Raw genomic sequence first — 24839 nt, 5'->3', positions numbered from 1 at the left:
CAATTCTACATTGTAATGGGGAAGATAACACATAGAGGATGTTTCAGCTACAAATGAGATGGAAAAATTCTGTGGACCTTATGTAGCACCTTCTCATAATAATTAGTTCATTTTAAGCCTAGGAGGCAATATAATGATCTCTAGGGTCCATGTGATTCCCTCCTTTCAACTTTAAAGATTTTATTTTAGATGAAAAATTATGAGTTTAGTTATAACCTTTCCAATCCTGTTAGGTTAAATTCCTAACATCTAGGCAAAAGTTGGGCTTTCTGCCAAACTTTACATTTATGCTTCTCTCCAGTTATCCCTGGCCTCTTTGTGGTTGAGGTCAGGTTATTGGAAACTTTTGCATAATAAAAAAGGAGAAGCTAACATGAGGGGAGCTGGCAGTCTTCATCATTTCCCTATTGCCAGACTCTTTTCTTCCTGCAGCAACCTGAAGTGGGGTTAGCATCGTTCACCTTATCTCTCAAAGCTGGAAGCCAGAAGCACCTGAAGTGCCTGGGAACCTCTAGAGACTTAAAAGACTGATGAGATCTCTCTTGCTCTTATGAACTTCTCAGGGGTAGGGGCACTGATATCCACCAATAAGGAGAGTCCCATACCAATGGGCTTTGGGACTTGGGTTACAACAATAATTATTACAGTAGCTAGCCTTTCTATAGCACTTAAAGGTTTGCATAGCCCTTTACATGCATATATGCATAGCCTCATTTGGTTGGTGCACACTGGTGATGTCAGCTTGGATCTTCCACTCTGAGGTTCCAGTAGAACTTGTAGCCCTCTTCTATATCTCTTTTCTCCACCAAAGCTTAATCCTTCTTTTTATTTCTCCTTTTGCTGGTTCTCCTGAATGGTGCTCTCCATCCCTACTACTTTTCTGGCCTAGCTCAGTACAACTCCCTCCTATTTACTTTTAGCCATAGGATTCTCTATCTGGTTCAGAGACAGTTCTGCTCTTTTAAACAAATTCTTATAGGGTATGACCAAGTCTCTCTATCAATGGCTTTGATTAATTAATTCAAGGAAGTATATAGATCTGGTTCTTTATTGTTGTTTGTCCTTTGTACTCAAAATGGCTGATGATAGCCCAGGATGCAGTGGGTTACCAGGTCTTTCTTCATGCCCATTCAATGACTAAGGTCTAGGTAAGAGTTGAGGCTCAATTTCCCATCACAAAGATATCAGTCTGGGAAGGGAAGATCCTCAGAGTTTCTGACCAGAAGAGAAAACAATTGCTATTTACACTCAACAAAATATAAATAATGAGCCATCCAAGGCTTGAGTTAGGGCTATTATTGGTCATTCAGTGAAAGGAAGAATGATTTGGGTTTTAAGGTGTAGTCAAGTAGCTCTATTTAAAATACAAAGGGTTTTTTAAAACCTACTTTTTCAGAGCTATATATCAAGAAATCAAAAATGAAAACTGGGCACAATAAAAAATAAATTGTTCCAGCTTTTTGAAAAAAAAAATAGAAGAAAGAAGGAAGGAAGGAAGGAAAGTCCTGTTTACACTCTGACTGATTCAATCAAGACATCTTGGAGCTCCAACCTTACACATATCTTTTTAAATGTCATTTCCACTGATAAAATCATATTCCTCTTTGATGTTGAACTATTTGACAGTGCCAAGGATTTTAGTAGTAAGAATGGCTTTTTCTGGTTTTTCAGTAGCTATGGCTAAAAACTTCATGCTAAAAAGCATAAGAACAAGCACACAGCCTTGTTTCACTCTGTTCATGACTAGGAAAGCACAAGAGCATTGTCCATTTTTCAGAACCCTGGGCAAGCATGCTGTTATGAAATTAATGAGCAATACTGATGAACTTCTCTGGGCAACCATATTTTGACCTAATTTTCCATAAGCCTCTGAGACTGACAGTATCAAAGGCTTTGGTCAGATCTACAAATGTTGTGTACAGGCCTCTGTTCTGCTCCTGGAATTTCTCTGGAGTTGTTGGGCAGCAAACACACCATATGGATTGTTCCTCAGGCCTTCCTGAAGCCACACTGGCTCTCAGGTAGATGACCATCTTTCAGGTGAAGGATCAGCAATGACTAAGAGAGAGGTTCCCCCCCTCCCCCGTGGTTGTCACAGGACAATCTATTTCTTTTTTCTTTATAGAAATGGTCAATGGATGTGTCCTTGAACTCTTGAGAGATAACCTCCTGTTGCCATATAACCTGGGAAATTTCAGTCAGTTTTTGTCTGAGCAATGGACCCCCCCCTCCTTGTAAATCCCAGCTGCAATAGAATCAGCATCAGGTGTTTTGCCACATGAAAGGAGCTTAATGGCATTCAAAACCTCTTCTTCAATTGGAACTTAAGCTAGGGAGAGATTGACTTCAATTTGAGGTAAACAGTCAATGGCTTCAGCATTGATTGATGACAGTCTGTTGAGAACATTATGGAAGTGTTCAGCCTATCTCTCTAGGATCATGTATACCAGATACTAGACAGTGAGGTCCTTTCTCAAACTAAACTGCCAAGCATTCAAACTCTGTTGCAGAGAGTGCAACTCTGATGGGCTGGCCGTGTTGTTAGAATGCCAAATTTATGCTTGCCAAAAAGATTATTTTGTGGAGAACTCACACAGGGTGAGCCCTCACATGGTGATCAGAAAAATCAATACAAGGGCACTTTCAAGGTCTCTCTTAAGAATTTTGGAATAGATTGTGTGACATGGGTGACACTGGCACAGCACTGCCCAGCATGGTGTGCCCACATCAGAGAAGGGGCTATGCTCTATGAGCAAAGCAGAATTGAAGTAACTCAAAAGAAATGTGAGATGTGCAAATTTAAAGAATCTACCCCAAATATTCACATGGATTATTTGTGCTATCCCTGTGGTAGAGCACTCTGAGCTCCTATTGGTCTGATCAGCCACAGTTGGACACACTGTGTGGTGACTCTAACAGTGATGTCATTTTGGTCTTCCAGAACAAAGGACCACAACCAAGCAGTGGTGGCTGTTGAGGAGTCAGGGGCTATAGCACCTGTATAAACAGATACCAAGTTGCATCTCCACAAGAGAGGAGAGATATAGGATGTTATGTAGCTGAAATGGTAGGATCAAGTGATGGGTTCTTTTGTTTTGTTTTGCTTTGTTTTTTAAAGGATGAGAGAGATAAGGGCATGTTTGTAGGCTGCAGGGAAAGAGACGGTAGATTGAAGATAAGACAAAGAGGGAGGGAACGGTAGTGGGTAGTGGGAGCAGCCAGCTCAAGAAGATGGGATTGGCTGGATCCAGGTGGTCCATAGAGAAGTTTGCCTAGGCAAAAAGGACTACCTCTTCACCTGGGAGCACATTTAGGGAGGAGATTGTGGAGGAAGATGTCTTTATGAGGACATCTTCTGAGGAGGAGAAAAGAAAAAGATCTCATTGCATGGCTTCAATTTTTTTTCAGTTGAGTATGATTTAAGATCCTCAGCATAGAGGATGAGGGAGGGGTTTCTGGAGAGGTTTGTGGAGAAAAGACTTGGAACAAAGAGATGAGAGGATTAGAAAGATTGCTTTGCTACAGTGACGTCCCAGTTTAGATTAGCTAACATAAATTCCTAGTGCACCCACTACGGCCTTGGTTTTGTATTTTGCTTCACTCATTGGAGGAAAACACCAATTCCTTGAGGAAGAAATAAGAATGTCTTGGAGGGGATTGTAGAAAATAGCCACCAGGATTTCAATTGGGTGGTAAAAATGGATTGAATAAACCACAAAGGAGATTAGGTTCCTTAGTGATAGTGGTCTGTAAATAGCAATGGAGAAAAGGAGTATTCTAACTCCCCTGCTTCAACCAGAGTGTATGTGTATGGAGGGGGAAAGAAATTGTGAATTCACCTAGTGGCTAGAAGGGACTTATCATATTATCAGGATAGTAAAGGGAGCACTCCTCTTGATCAACAGAAAGTGATTCAATTAATTTACACTGAATTTTTCAGAAATTTGCATTTCCATAAAATGTGAATATTGACTCCATTTAATGGAGGAGTTTACTCTGAGTTTAAAGGACTTGCAAAGGTTCATACATCTAGCAAATGTCAGAGCCAGGATGTGGCACTGACACTTTGGAAATAACTTCAACTCCAACTCAACTGGTCACAAAATCAGGGAGGGACCTGGGTTTGGAAGGACTTCAGAAAGACAAGATGGGACAACTTACAGGAGAATATTCCGTTACAGTTTTTTTTTTCTGCTACACATTTCTTGTATAGGTATCTTTCTCTACTCACACAACTACCTGGTCCAGGATCTCAACACTTCGTGCCTGATCTGGACTTTTGCAATAGGCTTCTTTGGGGTTCATCTCGTTGCCTTAAGTTTGTCTTCACTGCAATCCATTCTCTATTCAGCTGCCAAAGTGATCTTCCTAAACCTCAGATCTGACCATCTTTCTCCCTCCTCCCACCTTTATAAACTTTAAAGCCTCCTATTACCTCCAGGATCAAATATACAATCCTCTGTTTGGTTTTCAAAGCCTTTCATAACCTATCCCATCTACTTTGCCAGTGTTATATTTTATTTCTCTCCATGTACTCAGTGATCTAGTGACACTAGCCTTCTTGATGCCACAAGTCACATAAGACACTTCATCTCATCTCCATGCCTTTTTTCCCTGGCTCTGTCCCTGTACTTGGAATGTTCTCTTTCTTCACCTCCACCTTCTGGCTTCCTTGAAGACTCAGTTTACATTTCATTTTCGGTGAGAGGCCTTTCCCAGTCCCTTCCCCCCGAGTTTGACTGCTTTCCTTTCTGAATTACCTTTCATTTACTCTATAGATATCTTGCATGCATGTAGTTGTTCTAAAGTCGTTCCTTGACAGTAGGGACCATGTTTTTGTGTTTGTGTGTTTCCTGGTTTCCCCAGCATTTAGCACAATGCCTCCCACATACTAAGTAACTGATAAATGCTCACTGATCGGATTATTGTTTACAAAATGCTTTGCTCACAACAATCTGTCATCATCTTCCAATGGGACTGGTTTGATGAGGAAGGTCCATGCCAAAGGAATGCAAAAATCCAAGAGGTTTGTTAACTACCACTCCTATCCCGGCTTCTCCCACCACACACATACTAGCTAGCCTATGAATTCTCTGGAATCCCCTGGCTGTATGGTAAAAAAGAGGAGGGACAAAGAAGGGATAGGTTGGATGGGGGTGGTGACAATGGATGAGAGACAGAAGGCAGAACTACTCAATCTTTATTTTACTTGTGGTTTTTCTTTTTCCTGCCAAAGAGCAATGGTGGCTAGGGAAATAAAACCTAGGATATACAAGAAGATGGTGAGACAGCATCATGGACACCATGGATGTGTTCAAATCACCAGACCTAGATGAACTATATCTCACTGTACTTAAGGAACTGATATTGCAATTTCTGAGCTATTGTCAATGATCTCTGAAAAACAATAGAGAATGAGACAAGTGGTACAAGACTGGAGGAGAGCAAATGTTCAACCTGCAAATTATAGGCTGGTGAGCTTTAATTCCTGACAGAATGCTAGAATGTATTGTTAAAGAGATGGTTTGTGAATGTTTAGAAGGGGAAGTGGTTTGTCAAGAACAGGTCATACCAGACAAACTTCATTTCTTTTTTTTTTTTTTGACAGGATGCTAAACTGGTAGATCAGGGAATACTGTAGTCATAATTTGCCTAGATTTCAGGGGAATATTTGACAAAGTTTCTCATGCTATATTTGTGGAAGATGGGGAGATATAGTCTGGATAATTGTATCTTTAGGAGGATTCAAAATAAGTAGAGTGGCTAGCTCTAAAGAATAGGAATTAATGGGTTGATGACTACTGGGAGAGAGCTCTCTCATGGTGCACTCCATTGGCCCTTTACTGTTTAATAGTTTTATCAAGCAGAAAGGAACAGCTGGTATGCCTTAAATTTATAGACAACACAAAGCTGGACAGTTTTGCTACCAGGTTAGGTGAGAGAACATTAAGCTCCAAAGTTTTCAGTAGCTTAGAATGATGGGCAGGATTTTTTTTTTTTAAAGATGAAATTTAATAGATAAAGGTAAAGTCCCATTCTTGGGCTTAAAGAATCAATTGCTCAAATACAAGGTGGAAAGCTGTGACTAGCTAATGATTTATGTGAAAAAAGATGAGGGAGTTTTAGTGTACTGTGAGCTCAATAAGACAAAACATGGCAGCCCAAAAAGCTAAACCTGTATTAAGAAGTAGAGGGAAGTGATAATCCCACTGTACTCAGATAATATCTGGGATATTTTATTTAGTTTTGGGTGCTACATTTTAAGAAGGCCATTTTCCACTTGAAGCACATACAGAGGATGGTGGTCTGACGCTCAGAAGCCTCGGATTATGCTACCTAAGAGTAAGATTGATTGAAGCAGCTGCAGGTGTTTAGCCCCGAGAAAAGCCTGCTACCGGTCCTCAAGTATTTTAAGGCTAGTCATCTGAAAGAAGGTTGATCCACTCTCTAGGTGCCCCTTGAGGGCAGGCACATTTGTATATTTATTCCCACTGCTTGCTCTTGCATAGTCGCTGCCTTCCTCTCTTCCTCCCTTGCTTGGCCCCAGAAGGCAGAACCCGGAGTGATGGGTGGAAGTCCTGGAAGCCAGGTGTCACCTGGATGTAAAGAACTCGTTCCACCTTTCTGCCCTTCAAAAACATAAGCTGATTGCCTCGGAGGGGAATGGGTTCCGCCTCCCTAGAGATCTTGGACTCAAGGCTAGATGACCACTTGTTGGGGGCACTTTGGGGAGGGGGGCTGACTGATCCGTTGACCAATCAAGAACCTCCCAGCTCAGAGTCTGTGATTTTGCAAAGTGTCAAACTGGCCGCTTCTGGCCCAGACATCGTTTCTTCCCTTGGTGGGTGTGTGTGCGGGGGATCCCTAGGGTGGTGTCTTTTTAGCCCTTCCCTCCCGAAGCCCCCACATCTTCCACTCCATCCTCCAAACATCAGGAGGGAGCCCCTAGGCTCTGGCCTCAGGGGGAGGGCGAACCCCTTTGGGGCGAGGGTCGCTCCGAAGGGTCCTCAGGCTGCCGGGCAGGGAAGGCAGGCGGCGCTCCCGCCCCCAGAGATAGGCTCCCCGCCCAGCCAGGTGACCCAGCCACCTCTCGGCCCGAGCCCGGGGACTTCCTGGGACGCGCCGGCGCCGTCGCCCCCGCCCCCGCCCCCGCCCCCTCCCTCGCGGCCGGCCCTCCTCGGTTCGCTCGGCTCCTTCTTCGCCCCCGCGTGCCGAGGGGCGGGGGGAGCCCCGGGTGCCGGGCCGGCGCAGTGCGCATGCTCAGAGCGCGGCGCCCCCGACTCCTCGCTCGGCTGGGCTCGGGCATTTCCGCCTCTTTGTTTTAAACTCCGGACGGATTTTTTTTCCTCCTTTTCGGGGGGACCCGGAGGGAGCGGCGCCCCCTCCCCCTCTTCCCCTCCCCGCGCGGCCCCCGCGCGCGGCCCCGCCGATCGGCGACTCGCAGGTCAGTCAGTGCGCCGGCCCCTCGGGCCCTCCAACCGCGGCCCCCTCGGGCCCCCGCCGCCCCCGGCCCGGGCTCCCTCCTCGGGGCCACGCTCCCTCAGACCCCGGGTCCAGCCGCCCGCCCCCGCCGGGCCTCCCCCGCCTCGGCGGCCGGGGGCTTGGTGCCTCGGGGCCCGGGCGGGGAGGGCCCCCGTGCGCCCGTCCCCCGGGCCCGGCCCTCGTCCCTTTAAATCCTCTGTCGGCGGGCCTCGCCGGCCTCAGCCGGGCCTGCTCGGCCTCCGCCTCCCCCGCCGCTCCGGCCCTCGTGAGGACCCCAGGGCTGCCCTCGCCGGCGAGGCCCTGGGGGCCCGAGGGGCCGGCCCGGCCCTGCCCGGGCGGCTCAACTTTGTTGGGCTGCAGCTGCAGCTTCTCAAGGACGCCGTGGGGTGGGAGTGTGTGTGGGTGTGGGTGTGTGTGAGTGTGTATGTGTGTGTGTGTGTATGAGTGTGAGTGTATGTGGGGGGCACCCTCATCGACTTGGCCGGCGTTTTGTCTTTTCCGTGGCACTGAAATCTACCAAGGGGCAGCAGCCCCCTGACCTGGGGCGGGGGGTGGGGGGTGCTAGGTGGGGAGGGTGGGGAAATGGGTGGGGAAGAGGCCCCGTAGTGGGGGGTTCTTAAGGACCCAATAGGTTAGGAACCAAATCTGCCCCTTTTCCAAAGACAGATGATGGTCACGGTGCCCAGACCAAGGGGGTGGGGTGGTGTAGATTCATTTTAAGGGTTACAGTTTTGAAGTACAAATTAGCATGGTGGGGGAAAGATGGAGCTCTCCAGGGTATGTGGGTGGATGGGGGGAGCTTTCTTTCTCCTGGATCTCCCCCCCCATTGGGAAAATATTTAAGGATCATGGGTGGGGGCTGGGGTGCTTGTTTTTTCCGTTGAACCTCTCTACTCCCTAAAAAATTCCTTAGAATTTTACAGAACGTTTACCCCATTGTTTAGGATCTTAGGGAATAGGTAGTGAAATCTTGGGGCGGGGATGACCCTTATTCAGGGTAATTTTGGTCCTTCATTTGTGGAAAAATTAAGACCAGAAAGGCTGATGGTGTCTGTCTCTTGGCTTCATGATATGGCTTGGAGCTTCAGAAAGACTCTGAGAGTGTCAGGTGTTGGAAGAGTGTGTTATGTAGGTGACAAAACTGAGTGATAGTGAGGAAGCCTAACCGATAGAAAAGTTGGGGGTGGAGGCTTGGAGCCATATAGAATGTCAGGAAGATCTGCTTGCAAAAAGTCTACACATTTTCTTGTGGAAGAATAATTATTTCAGATTCTTCAGTTATTTTTTCACAAGAACAGAACTCATCTGAATTGTGTGCCCTGTGGGTATTTAAATAGTTGAAGAAAATTGATTCTTGTAGCATGACTTCATAAAATCCAGAACTTTTTGGTACGTATTTATTTATATTTTTGGTTTATTTTTTTTCAGCATCCTTTTAAATTTTATTTTTGTTTCATGTTTGCTTGATTGAAATCCGGTAAAAAGGACTCAGGGTTAGGGAAATAGGTCTTCTAACTTGATTTTTGACAGCGGTTACACCTCTTAATTAAATTAACCATCCTGCCTCATTTTTTTTCTTCTGATTTAAGTGCTAGGGGTTAGGGTTGAGAAAATTCCTTAAAAATTTCCAGCTAGTACAATACGTTTTATCCAGTTTATTATTGAATTGACATTAATGTGTCATAGCACCCATTAAATTTGCCTATAGAAGTCCTTTTGTTCTTTCACTGTCATATTGGAAAGTTTGACACCTACTGCTTGTGAAGGGAAAGCCTTTTCCTCCCAGTTTGAAGTTAGCATAGGATCATAGATATGATTTTAGATGTGGAAGGAATCCTAGATATCATCTTGCCTAGCCCCCCTCATTTTATAGATGAGGCATCTGAGACCCAGGGAATGAAGTGGCTTGCTACTAAAAGTCAGGTGGTATATTATCCAACTCTGGTGGTCTTGACCAGCTTTATTCGTGGTGCCGCACTGCCTCTGATGATGTATAGCTTTATCTTATAATATTTTAGTGTATTAGTTTTAGAAAATGTAGAGTAAAATGTAAATTAAGTAATTAGCATCCTGTCAGTTTGTTAGGTACTCTTTGCATGATGTAACTTCAGGTTTTGAAACTAGTCACTTTTCCCTGTTCTCTATGATATAAAGGGAAAAGGATCAGAACTATATAATTTATTTCCATCTGATGATTTTGTTTCAGTCATGTTAAACTAAAATCTAATTCTAAAGTTCTTTTCTGATTTAATTTGATCAGGTTGCAAACTCTGGCAAGGTTCTGTTAGTATCCCACAGGTAGCTCAAACAACATGTTGAAAACCAAGCTCATTATTTTTTCTTCTTAAAACTGTTTCTCCTTCTGACTTCATTGTTTCTGTTTGAGGCACATCCTTTCACTTAGTTTTCCCATGTTGCTAACCTTGGTCTTGTCTTTTAACTCATCTTTCTTCTTCACTTTTCTTATCCAATCATTCCTCAAGTCCTGTGGATTCTGCCTTTGAAACATCTCTGGCTTCCATTCCCTTTTCTGGTTATATAGTCAACACTGTTGCAGTAGCCTTCTTGCTGGTCTTCTGCTTGTATTCTTCCTGGCTTGACCCTCCTTTCCCCCACCCCAAAATCACTCTTCACCCACTCCTCTGCTCATCCTAAATCTTCAGTTATTAAGTATTGCCCACTGAGTGCAGTTTAGGCTCCTTTACGTGGTTGTCAAGGCGGTCTAAAATCTAGTGCCACCCTGACAACAACTTTTATTTCACATTGTATTTATCCATCAATTCTTAATTACAAGCCAAATGAGACTACTCTGCTTCCAGAACAGCTCTGTATTCTTATGGCTCTTTGCCTGTGCTCAGTGTTTCCTATTTCTGGAATGTTGTCCCTTTTTACCTGTAGACTTCCTGCTGGTCAATTAAAGCATAAGTCAAATGCCCCCTCTTCTATGAAGCCTTCCCTCATTTGTATTTATATTCCTAACAGTTATCAAAGTTCTTGGAATATATGCTTAATAAATGCTTGTTGATTAATTATTATTGTGAAGACCTGTACCAGTGAAATTATGGCTTAAACTATTATTGTCCAGGGTCCAAAGACTAGCTTAGTAAAGTTTGGAAAAGTTGCTTACCAGTAGATTGGACACCATTGCTTATAAAGACATGTTTACTAAAGTGTGGTGGGGTTGGGGTGGCTGAAATCTGTTGGCAGAAGATTGTTTTAAATCTTGAAATAATATTAATAATCTTTACAAAAATGTTTGCCTCTAAAATATATGAGAGGAACTTATTGCCTAGCATTTGAGAACTCTAGCTCTTGGTAAGTAAATGTTCCCTGAAAGAACTTTGGGGGGCAGCTAGATGGCGCAGTGGATAGAGCTCTGGCCTTGGAGTCAGGAGGACCTGAGTTCAAATCCAGCTTCAGATATATGACACTTACTAGCTGTGTGACCCTGGGCAAGTCACTTAACCCTGATTGCCTCACCAAAAGGCAAAAAACAAAGAAAGAACTTTGAAGAATGGGGGATTAGACCATGATTTCATTGGTACAGGGAACTCCTTAGGCTCCTTACCAGTGCAAGTCGATACTTTGTCTGCAATGTATAATCTTAAAGTTACCTAAAACACCAATAGCTATAGTGACTTGCTGTAGTGACAGATACAGCCAGTATCTGTTCAAGGTGGGATTTGAATCCAAGGTTTATCCTGGCTTCTGGGTTGGCATGCTGTGACAGTGCTACTATACTGTCTATCAAAGCTTGTACAAAATTTAAATGAGGATTCTTTTGACTTTTAAGAAATATGTGTATTTTTAAAATATATAAAAAAATAAGCTTTTGCTTAAGTAATTTTGCGACTTTGTAAAATGTAGGATTGCCTCCCTATTGAGTTGCCCCTCATGCATGAGGATTATAGTGACTGATTAGTCTGATCCTAAGCTTTGTACGCTCTTTCCAGTTTTGATTTGAGAGAAAAATTGCTGTATATTTTAGGCTTTGCTCTCCTCTTGCTAGAACTTTTCTGACTACTGTAGCCATAGGTCTGGAGTTTTCTGGGACACTTGATTTGGGGAGGGGTGGAAGGGGGCGGTGAGGAAGTGTGTATACTGGACACCATGTGTTTCTGTGTTGTTATCATACCTACAGGCTTTTGTATGGTGTTCAAAAGGCCATCTTAACATAACTTTGTGTAACCTTGACAATAAGTCTCATGCAGTCTTAATGGTCTTGAGAGGCGATTACTGAAACACAAGTTTCAGGATCTTGATAGGGGGCTCCTAATGCTCTCTAAAGTGACAAGAATTTCTTTTTGGTTTCATTTTCCTTAAAGAACTGACCATAAACCCTACCCCATTTTAGATACTTGAGTTGGATTCTCAGACCTGGTTGAGTGTCAGTCAACCTTAACTTATGAGACCTTTGTCATTTCTCAATTAATATTTCCAGAATTGACATTTACTCAGTCATTTAATTTGGGTTCTCTTATAAAATTTTTGTTAATTAAATAAGAATGGTGTTATAACTGGTCATGTGATTATATTTTATTTGGATCCCTACATTTTTTATTTTTATCTAATTAACTGAATATTAGAATTGAATTTAAGGTTAAAATTTAAACATTCTTTTAGCACTGAAATATCTGGGGCCTATAGGTTAATTTTTTACTCTTATTTTAAAAGCAAGTAGCCTTAAAAGACAAACTTTAAAATATCATTTCTGAAGAACATTTTTATTTCTTGAGGTTGAATAATAAGAAAACAAAGGAGTTACTAAGCACATAAAAGCATATAGTTGATCTGTAAGTGGTGTTTTGGTAAATTCTGGCTAAGCTGGAGATTCAGCTAAGATGTCATTGTTCCTTGGATGTACATTCTTCAGGTTGGCCCTGCCATTTAGGCAGTGATACATTTAAAGATAATCTATGATATTTTAATGAATTCTGGAGGTTTAAGAACACTAACTGTTTTGGGAAGGATACTCTGATTGGAATTTTTATTTGTAAACACACTGAAACCTGTTCTGTAAAGACGCACTGCCTATAATGCCTCTCAAGAACCCTTAGATTTGATTTTGTCCTAAGCATTAAAAGGTATAGAATCAAAAACCAGTTATTTCAGAATGTGTGTGTATGTGTGTGAGATATACATGCACACACATACACATTATCCACACAGTTAACTCTTGATTTTTCTTTTTGAGGGGATGTGGAGAGGAAGAGAAACAGTTTTAAACTTTTAACCATTTCACAACTTTTTCTTTGCTCAGACAGGGAAGACCAATGAAACTCCCTAGTCAGTCTTGATACTCAGCAGAACTGAAAAAGGGTTTACTGTGGTAAGAGGAAGTTAATACCCTTAACCGGAATTATGTTTTTCTCCTTAGCAGACATTCTAACTATTTGTTTATTCATTTTCTGTGACTTTAAATTACTGCTTAATAAATAGCTCCCTCTGCTATAGATATTCAGCATTTTATATATATATATATATATATATATATATATATATATATATTAGCTTCATGTGTATGCTGCATATATATTTATTGCCTCCCATTAGAACGTAAGCTTACGGTGAATAGGATTATTTCATCCTTTGTACTTGTATTTCTAGCTAGGTGGTGTAGTGGCTAGAGTACTGGGGCCCAGAGTCAGGAAGATTTGAGTACAAATCCAGCCTCAGACACTTACTAGCTGTGTGCTTGGGCAAGTCCCTTAACCTTGTGTGCCTCAGCTTCCTCATCTGTAAAATGAGTTGGAGAAGGAAATGGCAAACCACTCCACTATCTCTGCCAAAAAAAAAAAACCCAAACGGAGTCATGGAGAGTAGAACATGACTGAAACAACTGAACAATGACAGCACAATACTGTGAACATCATAGACACTTGATAAACACTAATTAATTGACCTTGGGCTAATTATTTTTTTCCTCATCTGTAAAATGTGGGAAATCATACCTGTCCTGTTTATCTTGCAGAATCCTTGTAAAGATCCATTGAAAAGACTAAGTGAAGCACTTTGCTGTATGCACATGTACAGTAAGGTAACCAAGTCAGTTCAAAAGTATTTATTCAGTGGCTGCTACTTACCACATGCCAGGCACTGTGCTCAGTGCTGGAGATCCAAAGAAAGTGAAACACAGTCTTTGCTCTCAGGGGGTTCACAGGAAGGGGGAGAGCAACATACAAACAACTGTATACAAACACATTCTATGTAGGATAATTTGGAGGTCATTTCAGAGGGAATACACATGAAGGAGGACTGGGAAAGCTTTCTTGTGGAAGGTGGGATTTTAACTGAAACCTGAGGAAGGTCAGGAAGCAGAGGTTAGGGCGACAATTTCAGGTATGTGTAACAGCCAGTGAAAATGCACTGAGTCAGGAAATAGAGTGTCTTGTTTGAGGAACCTCGAGGTGTACAGAGTCACTAGATGAGCGTATGTGATAAAGATTGCTAGAAAGGTAGGAACAGGTCAGATTATGAAGGGCTTTAAAAGACAAATAGAATTTCCTTTTTGATTCTGTAAATAAAAGTGAGCCACCAGAGTTTATTGAGTAGGGAGGTAACATGGTCACTTCTGTTGAAGACTGATTAGAGTGGGGAGAGACTCAATACAGGGAGGCTAACTAGCAGGCTATTGCAATAGTCTAGGCATGAAGTGATTAGGGCCTGCACTACAGTGGTGGTAGTGTCAGAGGAGAGAAGGGATGGATAGAGAAATATTGACAAGGTAGAATCAACAAGATTTGGTTACTGATTGCATGTGGGGGTACATGTGAGTGAGAAATTGAGGATGACATATTGTGAGCCAGAGTGACTGGACAGATGATGGTACCCTTGACAGTAATAGAGAAGTTAAGGAAGGAGAGGGTGTGGGGGAAAGGTAATGAATTTAGGGCATAACTGAGTTTAAGATGTATATGGGACATTCATTTGGAGATGTCTAGGAAGCAGTTGGAGACTGAAGGTCAGGAGAGAGATTAGGGCTGGATAAATCTAAGAATCATCTGCATAAAAGTGATAATTAAATTGATGGGAGCTGATGAAGTCACCAAGTGAAATTGTACAGAGGAAGAAAAGAAGAGCACCCAGGACAGAGTCTCAGGGAACATCTGTGTTTAATGAATGTGGCCTGGATAAAGATTTAGCAAAGGAGCCTGAGAAGGAATGGTTAGACCAGTAGGAGGAGAACCAGGTGACGTAGAAATTCTGGATCTTGAATATGATATCCTGGGAGTGTTCATCTGGGGTTTTCTTTTAGGAGGTAGATTTTTTTCTATTTCAACTTTGCATTCTGGGTCTAAGAGATTTGGACAGTTTTCTTTTAAATTTTCTTGAAACAGAAAGTCTAAGCTTTATTTGGTCGTAGCATTCAGACAGTCCAATGATTCTTTAATTTTTTTCTCCTTGATCTGTTTTCCAGGTCAGCTGTATTGATTATGAGATATCTTACATTTTCTTTTATATTTTCAGTCTTCTGACTTTGTTTTAATATTTCTTGTTGCCTCACGGAGTTGCGGAGTATGGTCCATCCATACTTTTAGCAAAGTTTTGTACTTCTTATAACAAGCTGTTCGTTCCTTTTCTGATTCTTTCTTCTATGGTCCTCATTTCTTCAGTTTTTCCTTAATAGTTCTTATTCCATTTATAAAATTTTTTTAACTCACTTATCTCTTCTAGGCATTCTGAGTTTTTGCTCAAGTTATGTTTTTTCTCTGAGACTCTACTTATGAATGTTTTGGAGTCATTCTCTTCTTCTGAATTTCTATCTTGGGCTTCCCAGTTCCTTTTGGTGGGATTCTTTCTCGTTTGCTCCTTTTTCCAGATTACTTCTTGACTTCAGACTTGATGTTAGGGCTTGCTCTGTAGCCCTCCTGGAGAGAAGGTCTGGGCTGCTCCCCTTACTGCTTTCTTGGGGTAGTGAGTGTTGTGTTCCTCCATGGTCTCAGGAAAAGGCTAGATCTCTGCAAGCTCCCAAAGTGGTCTAATCTGAGACAAAGTTTATTTGCCATCCACCCCGATCTAAGCTCTGCACACTTCTAACCTGGATTTGGATCTGAGCAACAGTAGGCTGTTGCCGGACGCATCCTCTATCAGCCAGCTAAAACACTCTGTTGGCTCAAAGTGACAGAACTGTCTTTGGTCTGGGAGTCCCACCCTAGTTATTCCTCCACAGGCTGGACCAGGTGCTAGAACTGAGGCCCAGCCCTGTGCCTGAGGTCTGAGCCACGCAGCACTGCTGCTGCTTCCTTCCAAATGTCCTCCTTTTGGTGCAGCGTGCAGGTCCCCTTCTCAGTTTGTTGTTCAGTCATTTCAGTTGCATCCAACTCTCCGGGACCTCATTTGGGGTTTTTCTTGGCAGAGATTCTGGAGTGGTTTGCCATTTCCTTGTCCAGCTCATTTTACAGATAAAGGAACTGAGGCAAACAAGAGTTAAGGGACTTGCCCTGGGTCACAGAGCTAGTAAATGTCTGAAGCTGGATTTGAACTTGGATCTTCTGACTCCTGGCCTCGCACTCTATCTATAATCACCTAGCTGCCCCTATAACAAAAGTAGATTGTTTTAAACCCTTCCCACCCCCCACAATCCCTACAAAGGTTCATAGTTATTTAAACTGACAAACAAAAATTATGCCAGAAGAGGATTTCATCTGACTTATTCCTGATTCAGTCAAGTCAGTAAACATTTATTAAGTGTCTGCTATGTGCCTGGTACTGTGCTAAGTGCTTGGGATACCAAAAATCCAAAACCAAAAACCACCTTTTCAGTTTACCCTGAATCTGTGACTCAGAACTGGGTGGTAGCCCAGCTACTTGGCACCTGTCCTCATCGTGATACCCCAGTATGGATCTAGAAGTACCTCAGTGTGGGTCTGAAATGTCCTCTTGACCTGGTGAACAGCCCTCCCAGGGCACTGGAGTGCTCCTTCTGCTCTGATTCTAACCCATCCACAATGTGACAAATGACTTACTGTGATTTTTTTTTCTAGGTTTCTTCATCAGGAATCAGCCTTGTGCGTTTTCTAGATCTGTTTAGAGTTTTATGGAAGGAAGTTTGGCTTTACTGTTTTCTACAACTCTCCCATTTTGGCTCTACCTCCTCAAAAGATATTTCTTAAAATATATTAAGTACTGGTGCACTACCCAAACCTAATCCAACACGTTAGTTTCATTGTTATAACATACTGAGAACACCTATTTCTTTATAACTAGAATTAAAAGCAAAACTATGAGAAGTCCTAAGATAGTAGCTAGGATTGACAGTATAAGCTGAAAGAAAATTTAGAGGTCAATTTTGTCATCATAGGATAACTGCAATCAGGTTTTCAAATAGATCATAATTTGAATGAAGCAAACCACAGGCCATGATGACTTAATGTGGTTCTGTAAATCTAAAAAGGGAAATTCACCTTACTAGGTAATATGCTTTTACCTTTTAAAACTTGGCTATAATCTTTTCTCATTCCACCTCTCCCTCTGCCTTACAACTCCTAACTCTGTGCTTCTTTCTCAATAGGATCTCCAATACCTCCATCACTTGGCGCTTTCCCAGGCCATCACCCTTTCACTAGCTAAATTCTCTTGTCTTTCCTATCCTGATCCCTTGGTGAACCATTTTAACTCTACGCTATATTCTTATTAAGTCCTTTGTCCCTTTATTCTATTGTCAATCTTATTTCCACCATCTTCTGCCTTTGATCCTATTCTCATGCTACTGAATGAAGCTGAAGAAAAATCACTGAAACCATCTTGACTGGGGCTACTATAATCTTATCTACCTGGGTCCTCACAGTGGTAAGGCAATTCTTTTACTTGTCCCATTCACCACAGTGGCTTTTCCAGTAACTCCCCTCCTTCCACAATCTTAGACAGCCTTGACTCATGTTTCACTGAAAAAAACTAAGCCATTCTTCCAGAGCTCCCTCCTCAAATCATCTCCTATTACTCAGATGCCTTCCCCCAATATCTCCTCCTTTACCTGGGCCATGCCCTTCTCCATGCCAAGACAAACCCCTCTACATAATGTGATCTACATTATCCCATTCTACCCCATCTTCTCTAGCAGACTATCTCTTCTATCATCCACACTCTCACTTATTTTCAACCTCTCCTTGTCGACTTGCTGTTTCTCTGCTGCTTATGAAACATGCCTGTGTTTTCACCATCTTCAAAAAGCCCTCACTTGATCAGTCCATCTCTTTCTTGAAAAGGCTATTTAAAATTGATTCCTCTACTTCTTTCCTCTCATCCTCTTAACTCTCTGCAGCCTGGATGAAGGCTTCATAATTAGGCTGAAACTGTTCTCCCCAAATTTATTAAGAATCTCTTAATTGCCAAATCTAGTCTAAACCTAACCTCTTCTCATCCTTCGTGACCTCTCTGCAATCTTTGGTATTGTTGTTCATCCTCCTTTTAATTCTCTCTTCTCTCTAGGTTTCCATGCACATAATTTAGCAGCTACTACTACTGAGAGAACTTGGAATACAATATTCCAGAAGGCAAAGGATATAGGTTTACACCTCTGAATAACCTACCCAGAAAAATGGCATGTTGGGTCCTGTAGAGGGAGAAGTAGGAAAGAAAAGAAAGTTAGAGAAAATTATAATCAGGGTGTTCAGGTTGACAAATGAGGAGAGGTGGAGGGGAGCACTTGACACTTCAAACCTCACTCTCATCTGAACTGAGCAAAAGAAGGAAGAGGAGTAGGCAGACACAGATGAGTACAAAAAGACATTTTACTCACTGGGGAAACAGGAAAAAGGAAGGGAGGGAAGTAGAGGGAGACTAGGTTAAAGGAGGGGTTAGTTCTAAGCAAAACAAACTATGGATGTACGAAAGTATTTGTAATCTCTTTTTGAGGTGGCAAAGAATGGGAATCTTGGAGGAAGCCTATAAACTGAGGAGTGAATTAACAAGTTATAGTATAGATGGGTGATGGAATAGTATTGTGCTTACTAAATGATGTAGATGGTTAAAGAGAAAACTGGGCAGACTTGTATGAACTGATGCAAAATGAACAGAACTAAGACAATCGATGCATTGACAACAGTCTGGGAAAGGCCAGTAACTGTGAAAGAATCAGGACCTCTTACTAGGGAGGACTAATGATGAGACATGCCACTTACCTCTTGACAGAGTGGTGAAGGGCTCAGAGTGCAGAACGAGACGAGCATTTTCTAGGACATGGCCAGCGTGGGAATTTGTTTTGATTGACTATACAGGTTTGTAATGGGTTTTATTTTTCTTTTGCTCACAATTGGGAGGAGGGAGTAATAAGGATGGTTTTTGTTCATTGAAACAAACATAACAAAAAAAAGAAATATTTCTTGAACTATTGCAGTTCCCCTGTATAGGACACTTCACCTTTGGTTTCTGTGCCTTGGTACAGATTGTCTCTCCCTCCATAGAACGCTCTTTTTCTTCATCTCAGCCCTTCAAGAGGGTTTCCTCATTCCCCAGTTATTAGTGCCTCCCCTTCTCTCTCCCCTACCCCAGCAAACACAGTGTGTACTAATTTTGCACATATTTGTCTGTGAACATGTTTTGTCCTTCAGGTAGAATATAAGCTACTTGATTATAAGGAGCCCCTCTCCCCTTTTGTAGTTGTATTTCTAGTGCTTACCTTGGTTTCTGGAACATATAGTATTGTTTATTAAATTTGAAAATACTGGATCCCAGGGAGCATTGCTTCAGTTCAATTAAACAAACATTTATTAAGTGCCTACTGTGTGTAAGGCTGGGTGCTGGGCATATAAAGACAAAACAGAAGTCTCTGCCCCGATAAAGTTGACCTTCTCCTGGGAGTGAAGAATGCTATCTGTGTATAGATAAAAAGGACAACCCTTACAGTTAAGGCCATCAGGGATACTTCATGGAAGAGACAGAATCTGAGCAGAACCTTGTAGAAAGACAGGTTCTAAGAGGCATTGAGGAGAGGAAAGCAACATTTCCAGAGTAGTAAAGTCCAAGAACAACGAATAGCTGTTTGAATAGACCATACAGTTCATGAAGGTGGGTAATGTGAAATATCCCCAGAAAGATAGGTGAGAGGCAGATTGTGGAAAGCCTTAAAGTCCATGGTGAGTAGTTTATATTTTATCCTGAAGACAGTGGAGCACCACTGAAGGCTTTTGTGCCAGGAAGTAATATGGTCAGACCTATGCTTTAGGATTATTTTGGCTGCTATAGTTGGAATAGGTTGGAGAGTGAAGACAGAATTGGATAGACTAATTAGGAGGCTATTCTTTTAGGGCCAGAGGTGGTAAGGATCTGAATTGTGTGAATGACAGCTGTGTGAATTGAAAGGTACAAATAGGAGTGATATTGTTAAAATTTCCTTGATCCTACCCCTACCTTTCTTTCATCTTTTCCTTTAGGCCTTATATTTTTTCCATTTACTCCAGAGAATCTCCAGAAACTTCCTTATGTTTTGTAGCTAATGCAACCAGTCTACATCTGGTAGTCTTAAAGAATTACCTGATGAAGTAGGACTTGAACCTGAGTTTTTCTAATGCTAAGGTGGGACATCTGTCCAAAATGCAATTAGTGTGGTATTTTTGACCTATCTGTGACAGCTGATGAGTTGATATGCATTTTGAACTGAAAATTTATGAAATGGAGGCAGGCATGCCCTTTTCTTTAGGTTCACACTGTGAAAGCCCACAATGGTAGCAGGGAGTTGAAGTGGGACTGCAATCACTATAATAAGGCACAGAGAGTATAGAGACAAGCAGTGAAAGGAGTCCAGAGGCAGAGAGCGTGGGATGGGGAAGGGAGGCAGGTAAGTGGGGAGTGTGGGGCTGGGAGTTTGAGTTCTCATTTTATAGGTTTTTTTTCTTATCTGTGCCACCTTAGGGTTAGTTCATTAATTCATCCAAATCATGTCAGAGTTGTCAGTAAAATTTTCAAATTAACATATCCACATCATCTCAAAATTATCAACACCATTTACATATCACAGGACCAAAAGGCCTTGACAGCAGTGCCCGGATGGCATCTACTAGTTCAGCATATACTACCAGGATGTGAATTTTGGTTAATATGTGATACAATTTTAAATCATGTTCCTTTGATCTTTGGGATGGTTTGCATGTGACTTCTGTTTTCTTTCCCCTTTCCAACTGCATTTCCTATTTCTCCTTTATATACATATAAACTTACTATACTGACTAGAAGGGAGGGGGATGGTCAAGGGGACTAGAACAAGATACAGTTTCAGCACACACATATATCTGAAAAACCTCCAATTTGAACTCCCTGAGCTCACCTCATTTGTTCCCCAAAATCTCACTATACTTTTACTTGTTTTTCTCCTTTACTTCTGACTCAGAAAAAGAGATGGCCTCCCTCCTTTATTGTCTTCTGCTTCCTCCTTGATCATACTCCATTAATTATCTTTGTCTCATTCTGCATCTCTTCTGTGTACTTCTACCATGACTTTCTAAACGATGGATTTTTTACCCTCTTTGCCCTGTTCGCTTTACTCTTTTTGTAGCATTTGCTACTTGGTCGGTCACCTTCCTTTTTTGTGATGTTCTTTACTTCTTGAGCTTCTATGACACTATATTCTTTTCATTTTTCTCCTATGACTCTGCTCCCCTTTTGCCTTTGATAGAATCTCTTTGCTTCCTCCTCTCTACAAATGTTGGTATTCTGCAAAATTCTTCCATCTCTGACAGGTTGTTGTGAGGCTTGAGTATTGCAGAGTCCTGTAATATATGTGAGCTATTTTTCAATTATTGACCCTGTTCTATTCTCTGTTATTTTATCCTCCACTCAGTGCATTGGAAAGGGATTGTTTTTGTCTTTCTTTATTCTCCAGTACTTAGCACAGTGCTTGGCAAGTAGTAAACATAAATGCTTGTTGACTAACTCCCACGACTTCATGTCTCCCCTTTATGTGAACGAATTCTAAAAAAACACCTGGTTTTACATCTCATCCCTGACTCTTAGGGTCATAGGATCATAAATGAAGAACTGGAAGGGGAACCTTACAGGCTAGGATTTGGCTAGTAAACTTTAGGGGTAGAATGTGAAGTCCTCCTGACTCTAACTCCAGTCCATTATACCTGTGTGATCTCAGGCAAATCACTTAAACTCCCAGAGCCTCACTTCAGTCATCTCTAAAATTGAGGGTGTTGTACTGGTTAATGTCTGAGATCCCATCCAACTCTAGCACTATGAGATGTTTTTTTCAGCCTGGACTCCTGCTGGACATTCCTACCTGTCTGTGCTGCCCAGACTTTGAACCCAGAATGTCAGTGGTATTGCTGTTCTCCAGGTCTAACAACTTAAAGTCATCACAGTTTATTCAGTTGAATTTCTTTTCTTCCACATCCTACAATTTAACAAGTATTTTAAGTGCCCAGTTTGTATAGAATATTGAGTCATTGAACTTAGTAGATTCTTGTGAAAATGTCTCTGGATCTGACCCTTTCTTAACATTTCCACTGCCACTGTCCTAGTTCAGCCTATTTTTATCTCATAGTTTGCCTCTTACTTGGTCTCCCAACCCTTTTTCACTGCCTTCAATCCTTAAAGACTATACTTTTCACCCTGATATTCAAAGCCCTCTAAGACTAGTCCCAGACTGTCCTTCTCAGCCCTACCTGCTACTATTTGTACACATTCAGTGTTCTTGCTAAATTGATTCCTGGTTCTTTCCTGTCTTTTCTCCTTTGGTGATACCATTCTTTCTGTCAGTATTGACTTCTCTCATATGCTCTCTTTCTATTTTTTATCATCTTTGCCTGCTCGTTGGGTGCGATATGGAAACCTCAGGGTTGCATTAGTTGGCATTTCTCTTAGTAGTGATTTAGAACAATCATATGTTTCACATTTTGTTAATCCTATTTATCATCAATCTTATGAGCTTCCTTGAACTTCTCAGAAAAGAGAGATCTGTCTATTACCATACTTAAATACATCCTTTCTAGGACCTAGGAGGGTTTTCAGTCCACTAGTATAGCCTTCAAGAACAAAAAGTCAGCATCATAAGGTAGGACCTTAGTGGAGGATATGTGTGTGAACATATACATGTATACACATATAGGATATATGTACATATATGGCATGTGCACACATTCCATGGTTATTAAACAATGTGAATTTGTTCACGTTTAGTGGTCTCCCTAAAAACATTATCTTTAGCAAAACTCCAGTTAAAGCAATTACTAGTGCAGTATAGCTTAAAGCAGTTGTTGAGACCAAGTTGCAGTTAACTTTTGACATAACCTCAGAGAAAGAAGGTAAAGTGAGGATTTGTTGTTGTTTAGTTGTATCTGACTCATCATGACCACTTCTAGGATTTTCTCAGCAAAGATACTGGAATGTTTTGCCATTTCCTTCTCCAACTCATTTTACAGATGAGGAGACTGAGGCCAAACAAGATTAAGTGGCTTGCCCGGGGTCACACAGCTAGTATGTCTGAGGCCAGATTTGAACTCGGGTCTTCCTGACTCCAGGCCCAGCACTGTATCCACTGTGCCACCTATCTGCCCAAAGTGAATTAGGGAAAACCAGCCTATCAACCTGCAGAATTAAAAGAAATGGGCATTATTTCAATTTTCCCCTTATATTCTTACGTGGATTATTATAGTGGAATTTGTCTATGTCCAGTCTCTTTCCTTCCTCTTCAATCCCTTTTGACTGTGAAAATAATCTTGCTAATGTGCAAATCTGACAATGTCACTTATCTTCAGTGACACCTCACCACCACCACTTTTTTTTTTAACCAGAATTGTGATTTCTTAGGTGCAGGGAACTTTCCATAGGACTCTTGCTTACATATGCCAGGGTTTCATAACTTTTGTGTGTGTCCCAAACCCCTTTGGGAATCTAGTAAAGGTTAATGCTACTGATGTATGTTGCTTATATTCACGATTATTCATGATTGAAGGAAATGCTAAAATTTCAGTTAGAGATTAGTGAAAAATAAAGATGTAATTTGTCCTCCTGTCCAGGTTCATAGACTCCAGGAAATCTATCCATGGACCCTTGACCTATGCAGATCTACATTTGCTCTGTAATTGATAGTAGTAGACAGTTGTCTTCTTCTGTGTGGGCCAGCTGACATGCCCAGGTCGTATAGCCAGTTAGTTTCAGATCCAGGGACACTGGCCTCCTGGCTGTTCCTCTGGTAAGACACTCTGTCTCTTGGCTCCAGGCATTTTCACCTGCCAGGGATGCTCTCCCTCCTCATCTCAGCCTCCTGGTTTCTGTCAGGTCCCACCTAAAATCCTACCTTCTGCAGGAAGCCTTTCCCCATCCCTCCTAATACTGGTGCTTTCCCACTATTGATTATTTCGTTTTTTAGCTTGTTGTGCATAGCTCTTTACATGTTATCTTCCCCATGAGTTCATTGAGAGCAGGAATTGTCTTTTGCCTTTCTTTGTATCCAGAGCACTTTGAAGAGTACCAGGCACATAGTGAGGGCCTAATAAATGCCCATCATCTCTTTGACTGAGGCAGGTCGGATTCAGGGTCCTTGTTGGTTTTCTTGAGGGCCAGATCCAGCCAGCAGCCTGTTTTGGTATGAGTGGCGAGCTAAGAATGGTTTTTATATTTTTAATACAGTGAAGCTTTTAAAATGTAAAAACCATTCTTAAGTTAGGCTGAAAAAAAATAGGCAGCAGCAGGACTTCGCATGCTGGTCGTAGTTTTCTGACCCTTGCATTACACTAAACTGCTTATTATGTTACATTTGCCTATAATGTGATCAGGGTGGATTTGATTTAGTGTTAATTGATTTATATCCAGATTTGATTCATAATTTAAATCACTAGTTAGTAAGCTTTGATTTAATAATTTTTATTACATTAAACAATAAAATAAAGTGAATTTCTGCTGTCAGATATAGCTTTAATAATATTTTTGTAATTTAGAACTAGTTTTAGTTTTGAGCTCTACTAATGAACCCCCTGGGAAAGATGCTGCTTTATGCTTTTGGGTACAGCCAGTGACCCTTAAAAAAAATGGAGAGCAAACTAGGGTGGTAAAAAGCAACTTAATTTAATTAGGTTTTTTTTTTTTTGGAGAGAGAGTCACATTTAAGGTTAAACTCACTTGCTTTAAAAAATAAGAACTAGGTACAGAAGACAATTCAATAAACGCAACAAATTAAAAAGATACACCTAAGAGATTAAAGGGAACTAAGGTGAAAGAAGAAAGGGTACAGAAAGGATATTCAGGAAGTCATAGAAGGAAGGAAATAGAGACGTTAAGGAGAGACATTCTCAGTAAATCCCATGACCCCTCATTTCGTTCTTAGGCCATCACCCATGCTCTAGCTGCTCACTCCTGCATTCCCCATCTTGGCCCCTGGATGAACCATTTCAGCTTTACAAAATGCTCTCTTCTCTTTG

At 41.6% G+C, this 24839-nt stretch overlaps 1 protein-coding gene across 7 annotated transcripts in view; it reads left to right on the top strand.

Moving 5' to 3' along the window:
* Positions 1 to 7211: 7211 nt before the first annotated feature.
* The window catches only part of PCGF3 (polycomb group ring finger 3), a 126207-nt gene continuing 108579 nt past the window's right edge, over positions 7212 to 24839 (top strand). For 3 of the 7 annotated variants that reach the window (XM_078148484.1, XM_078148482.1, XM_078148483.1), the window contains exon 1: positions 7226 to 7444. The gene's annotated coding sequence lies outside the window, so the exon portion shown is untranslated. Of the gene's footprint in view, positions 7445 to 18634; positions 18699 to 24839 lie in introns of those variants that run through there. The other 4 variants (XM_021005280.2, XM_078148481.1, XM_021005281.2 and 1 more) reach the window with 3 other exon arrangements.

The sequence above is a fragment of the Phascolarctos cinereus genome, unplaced genomic scaffold, assembly GCF_003287225.1.
Source record: "Phascolarctos cinereus isolate Bilbo 61053 unplaced genomic scaffold, phaCin_HiC Scaffold_9;HRSCAF=440, whole genome shotgun sequence".
NCBI lineage: Eukaryota > Metazoa > Chordata > Mammalia > Diprotodontia > Phascolarctidae > Phascolarctos > Phascolarctos cinereus.
The sequence above is the reverse complement of the archived record's forward strand: the minus strand, read 5'-3'. Positions and strand labels throughout refer to the sequence as shown.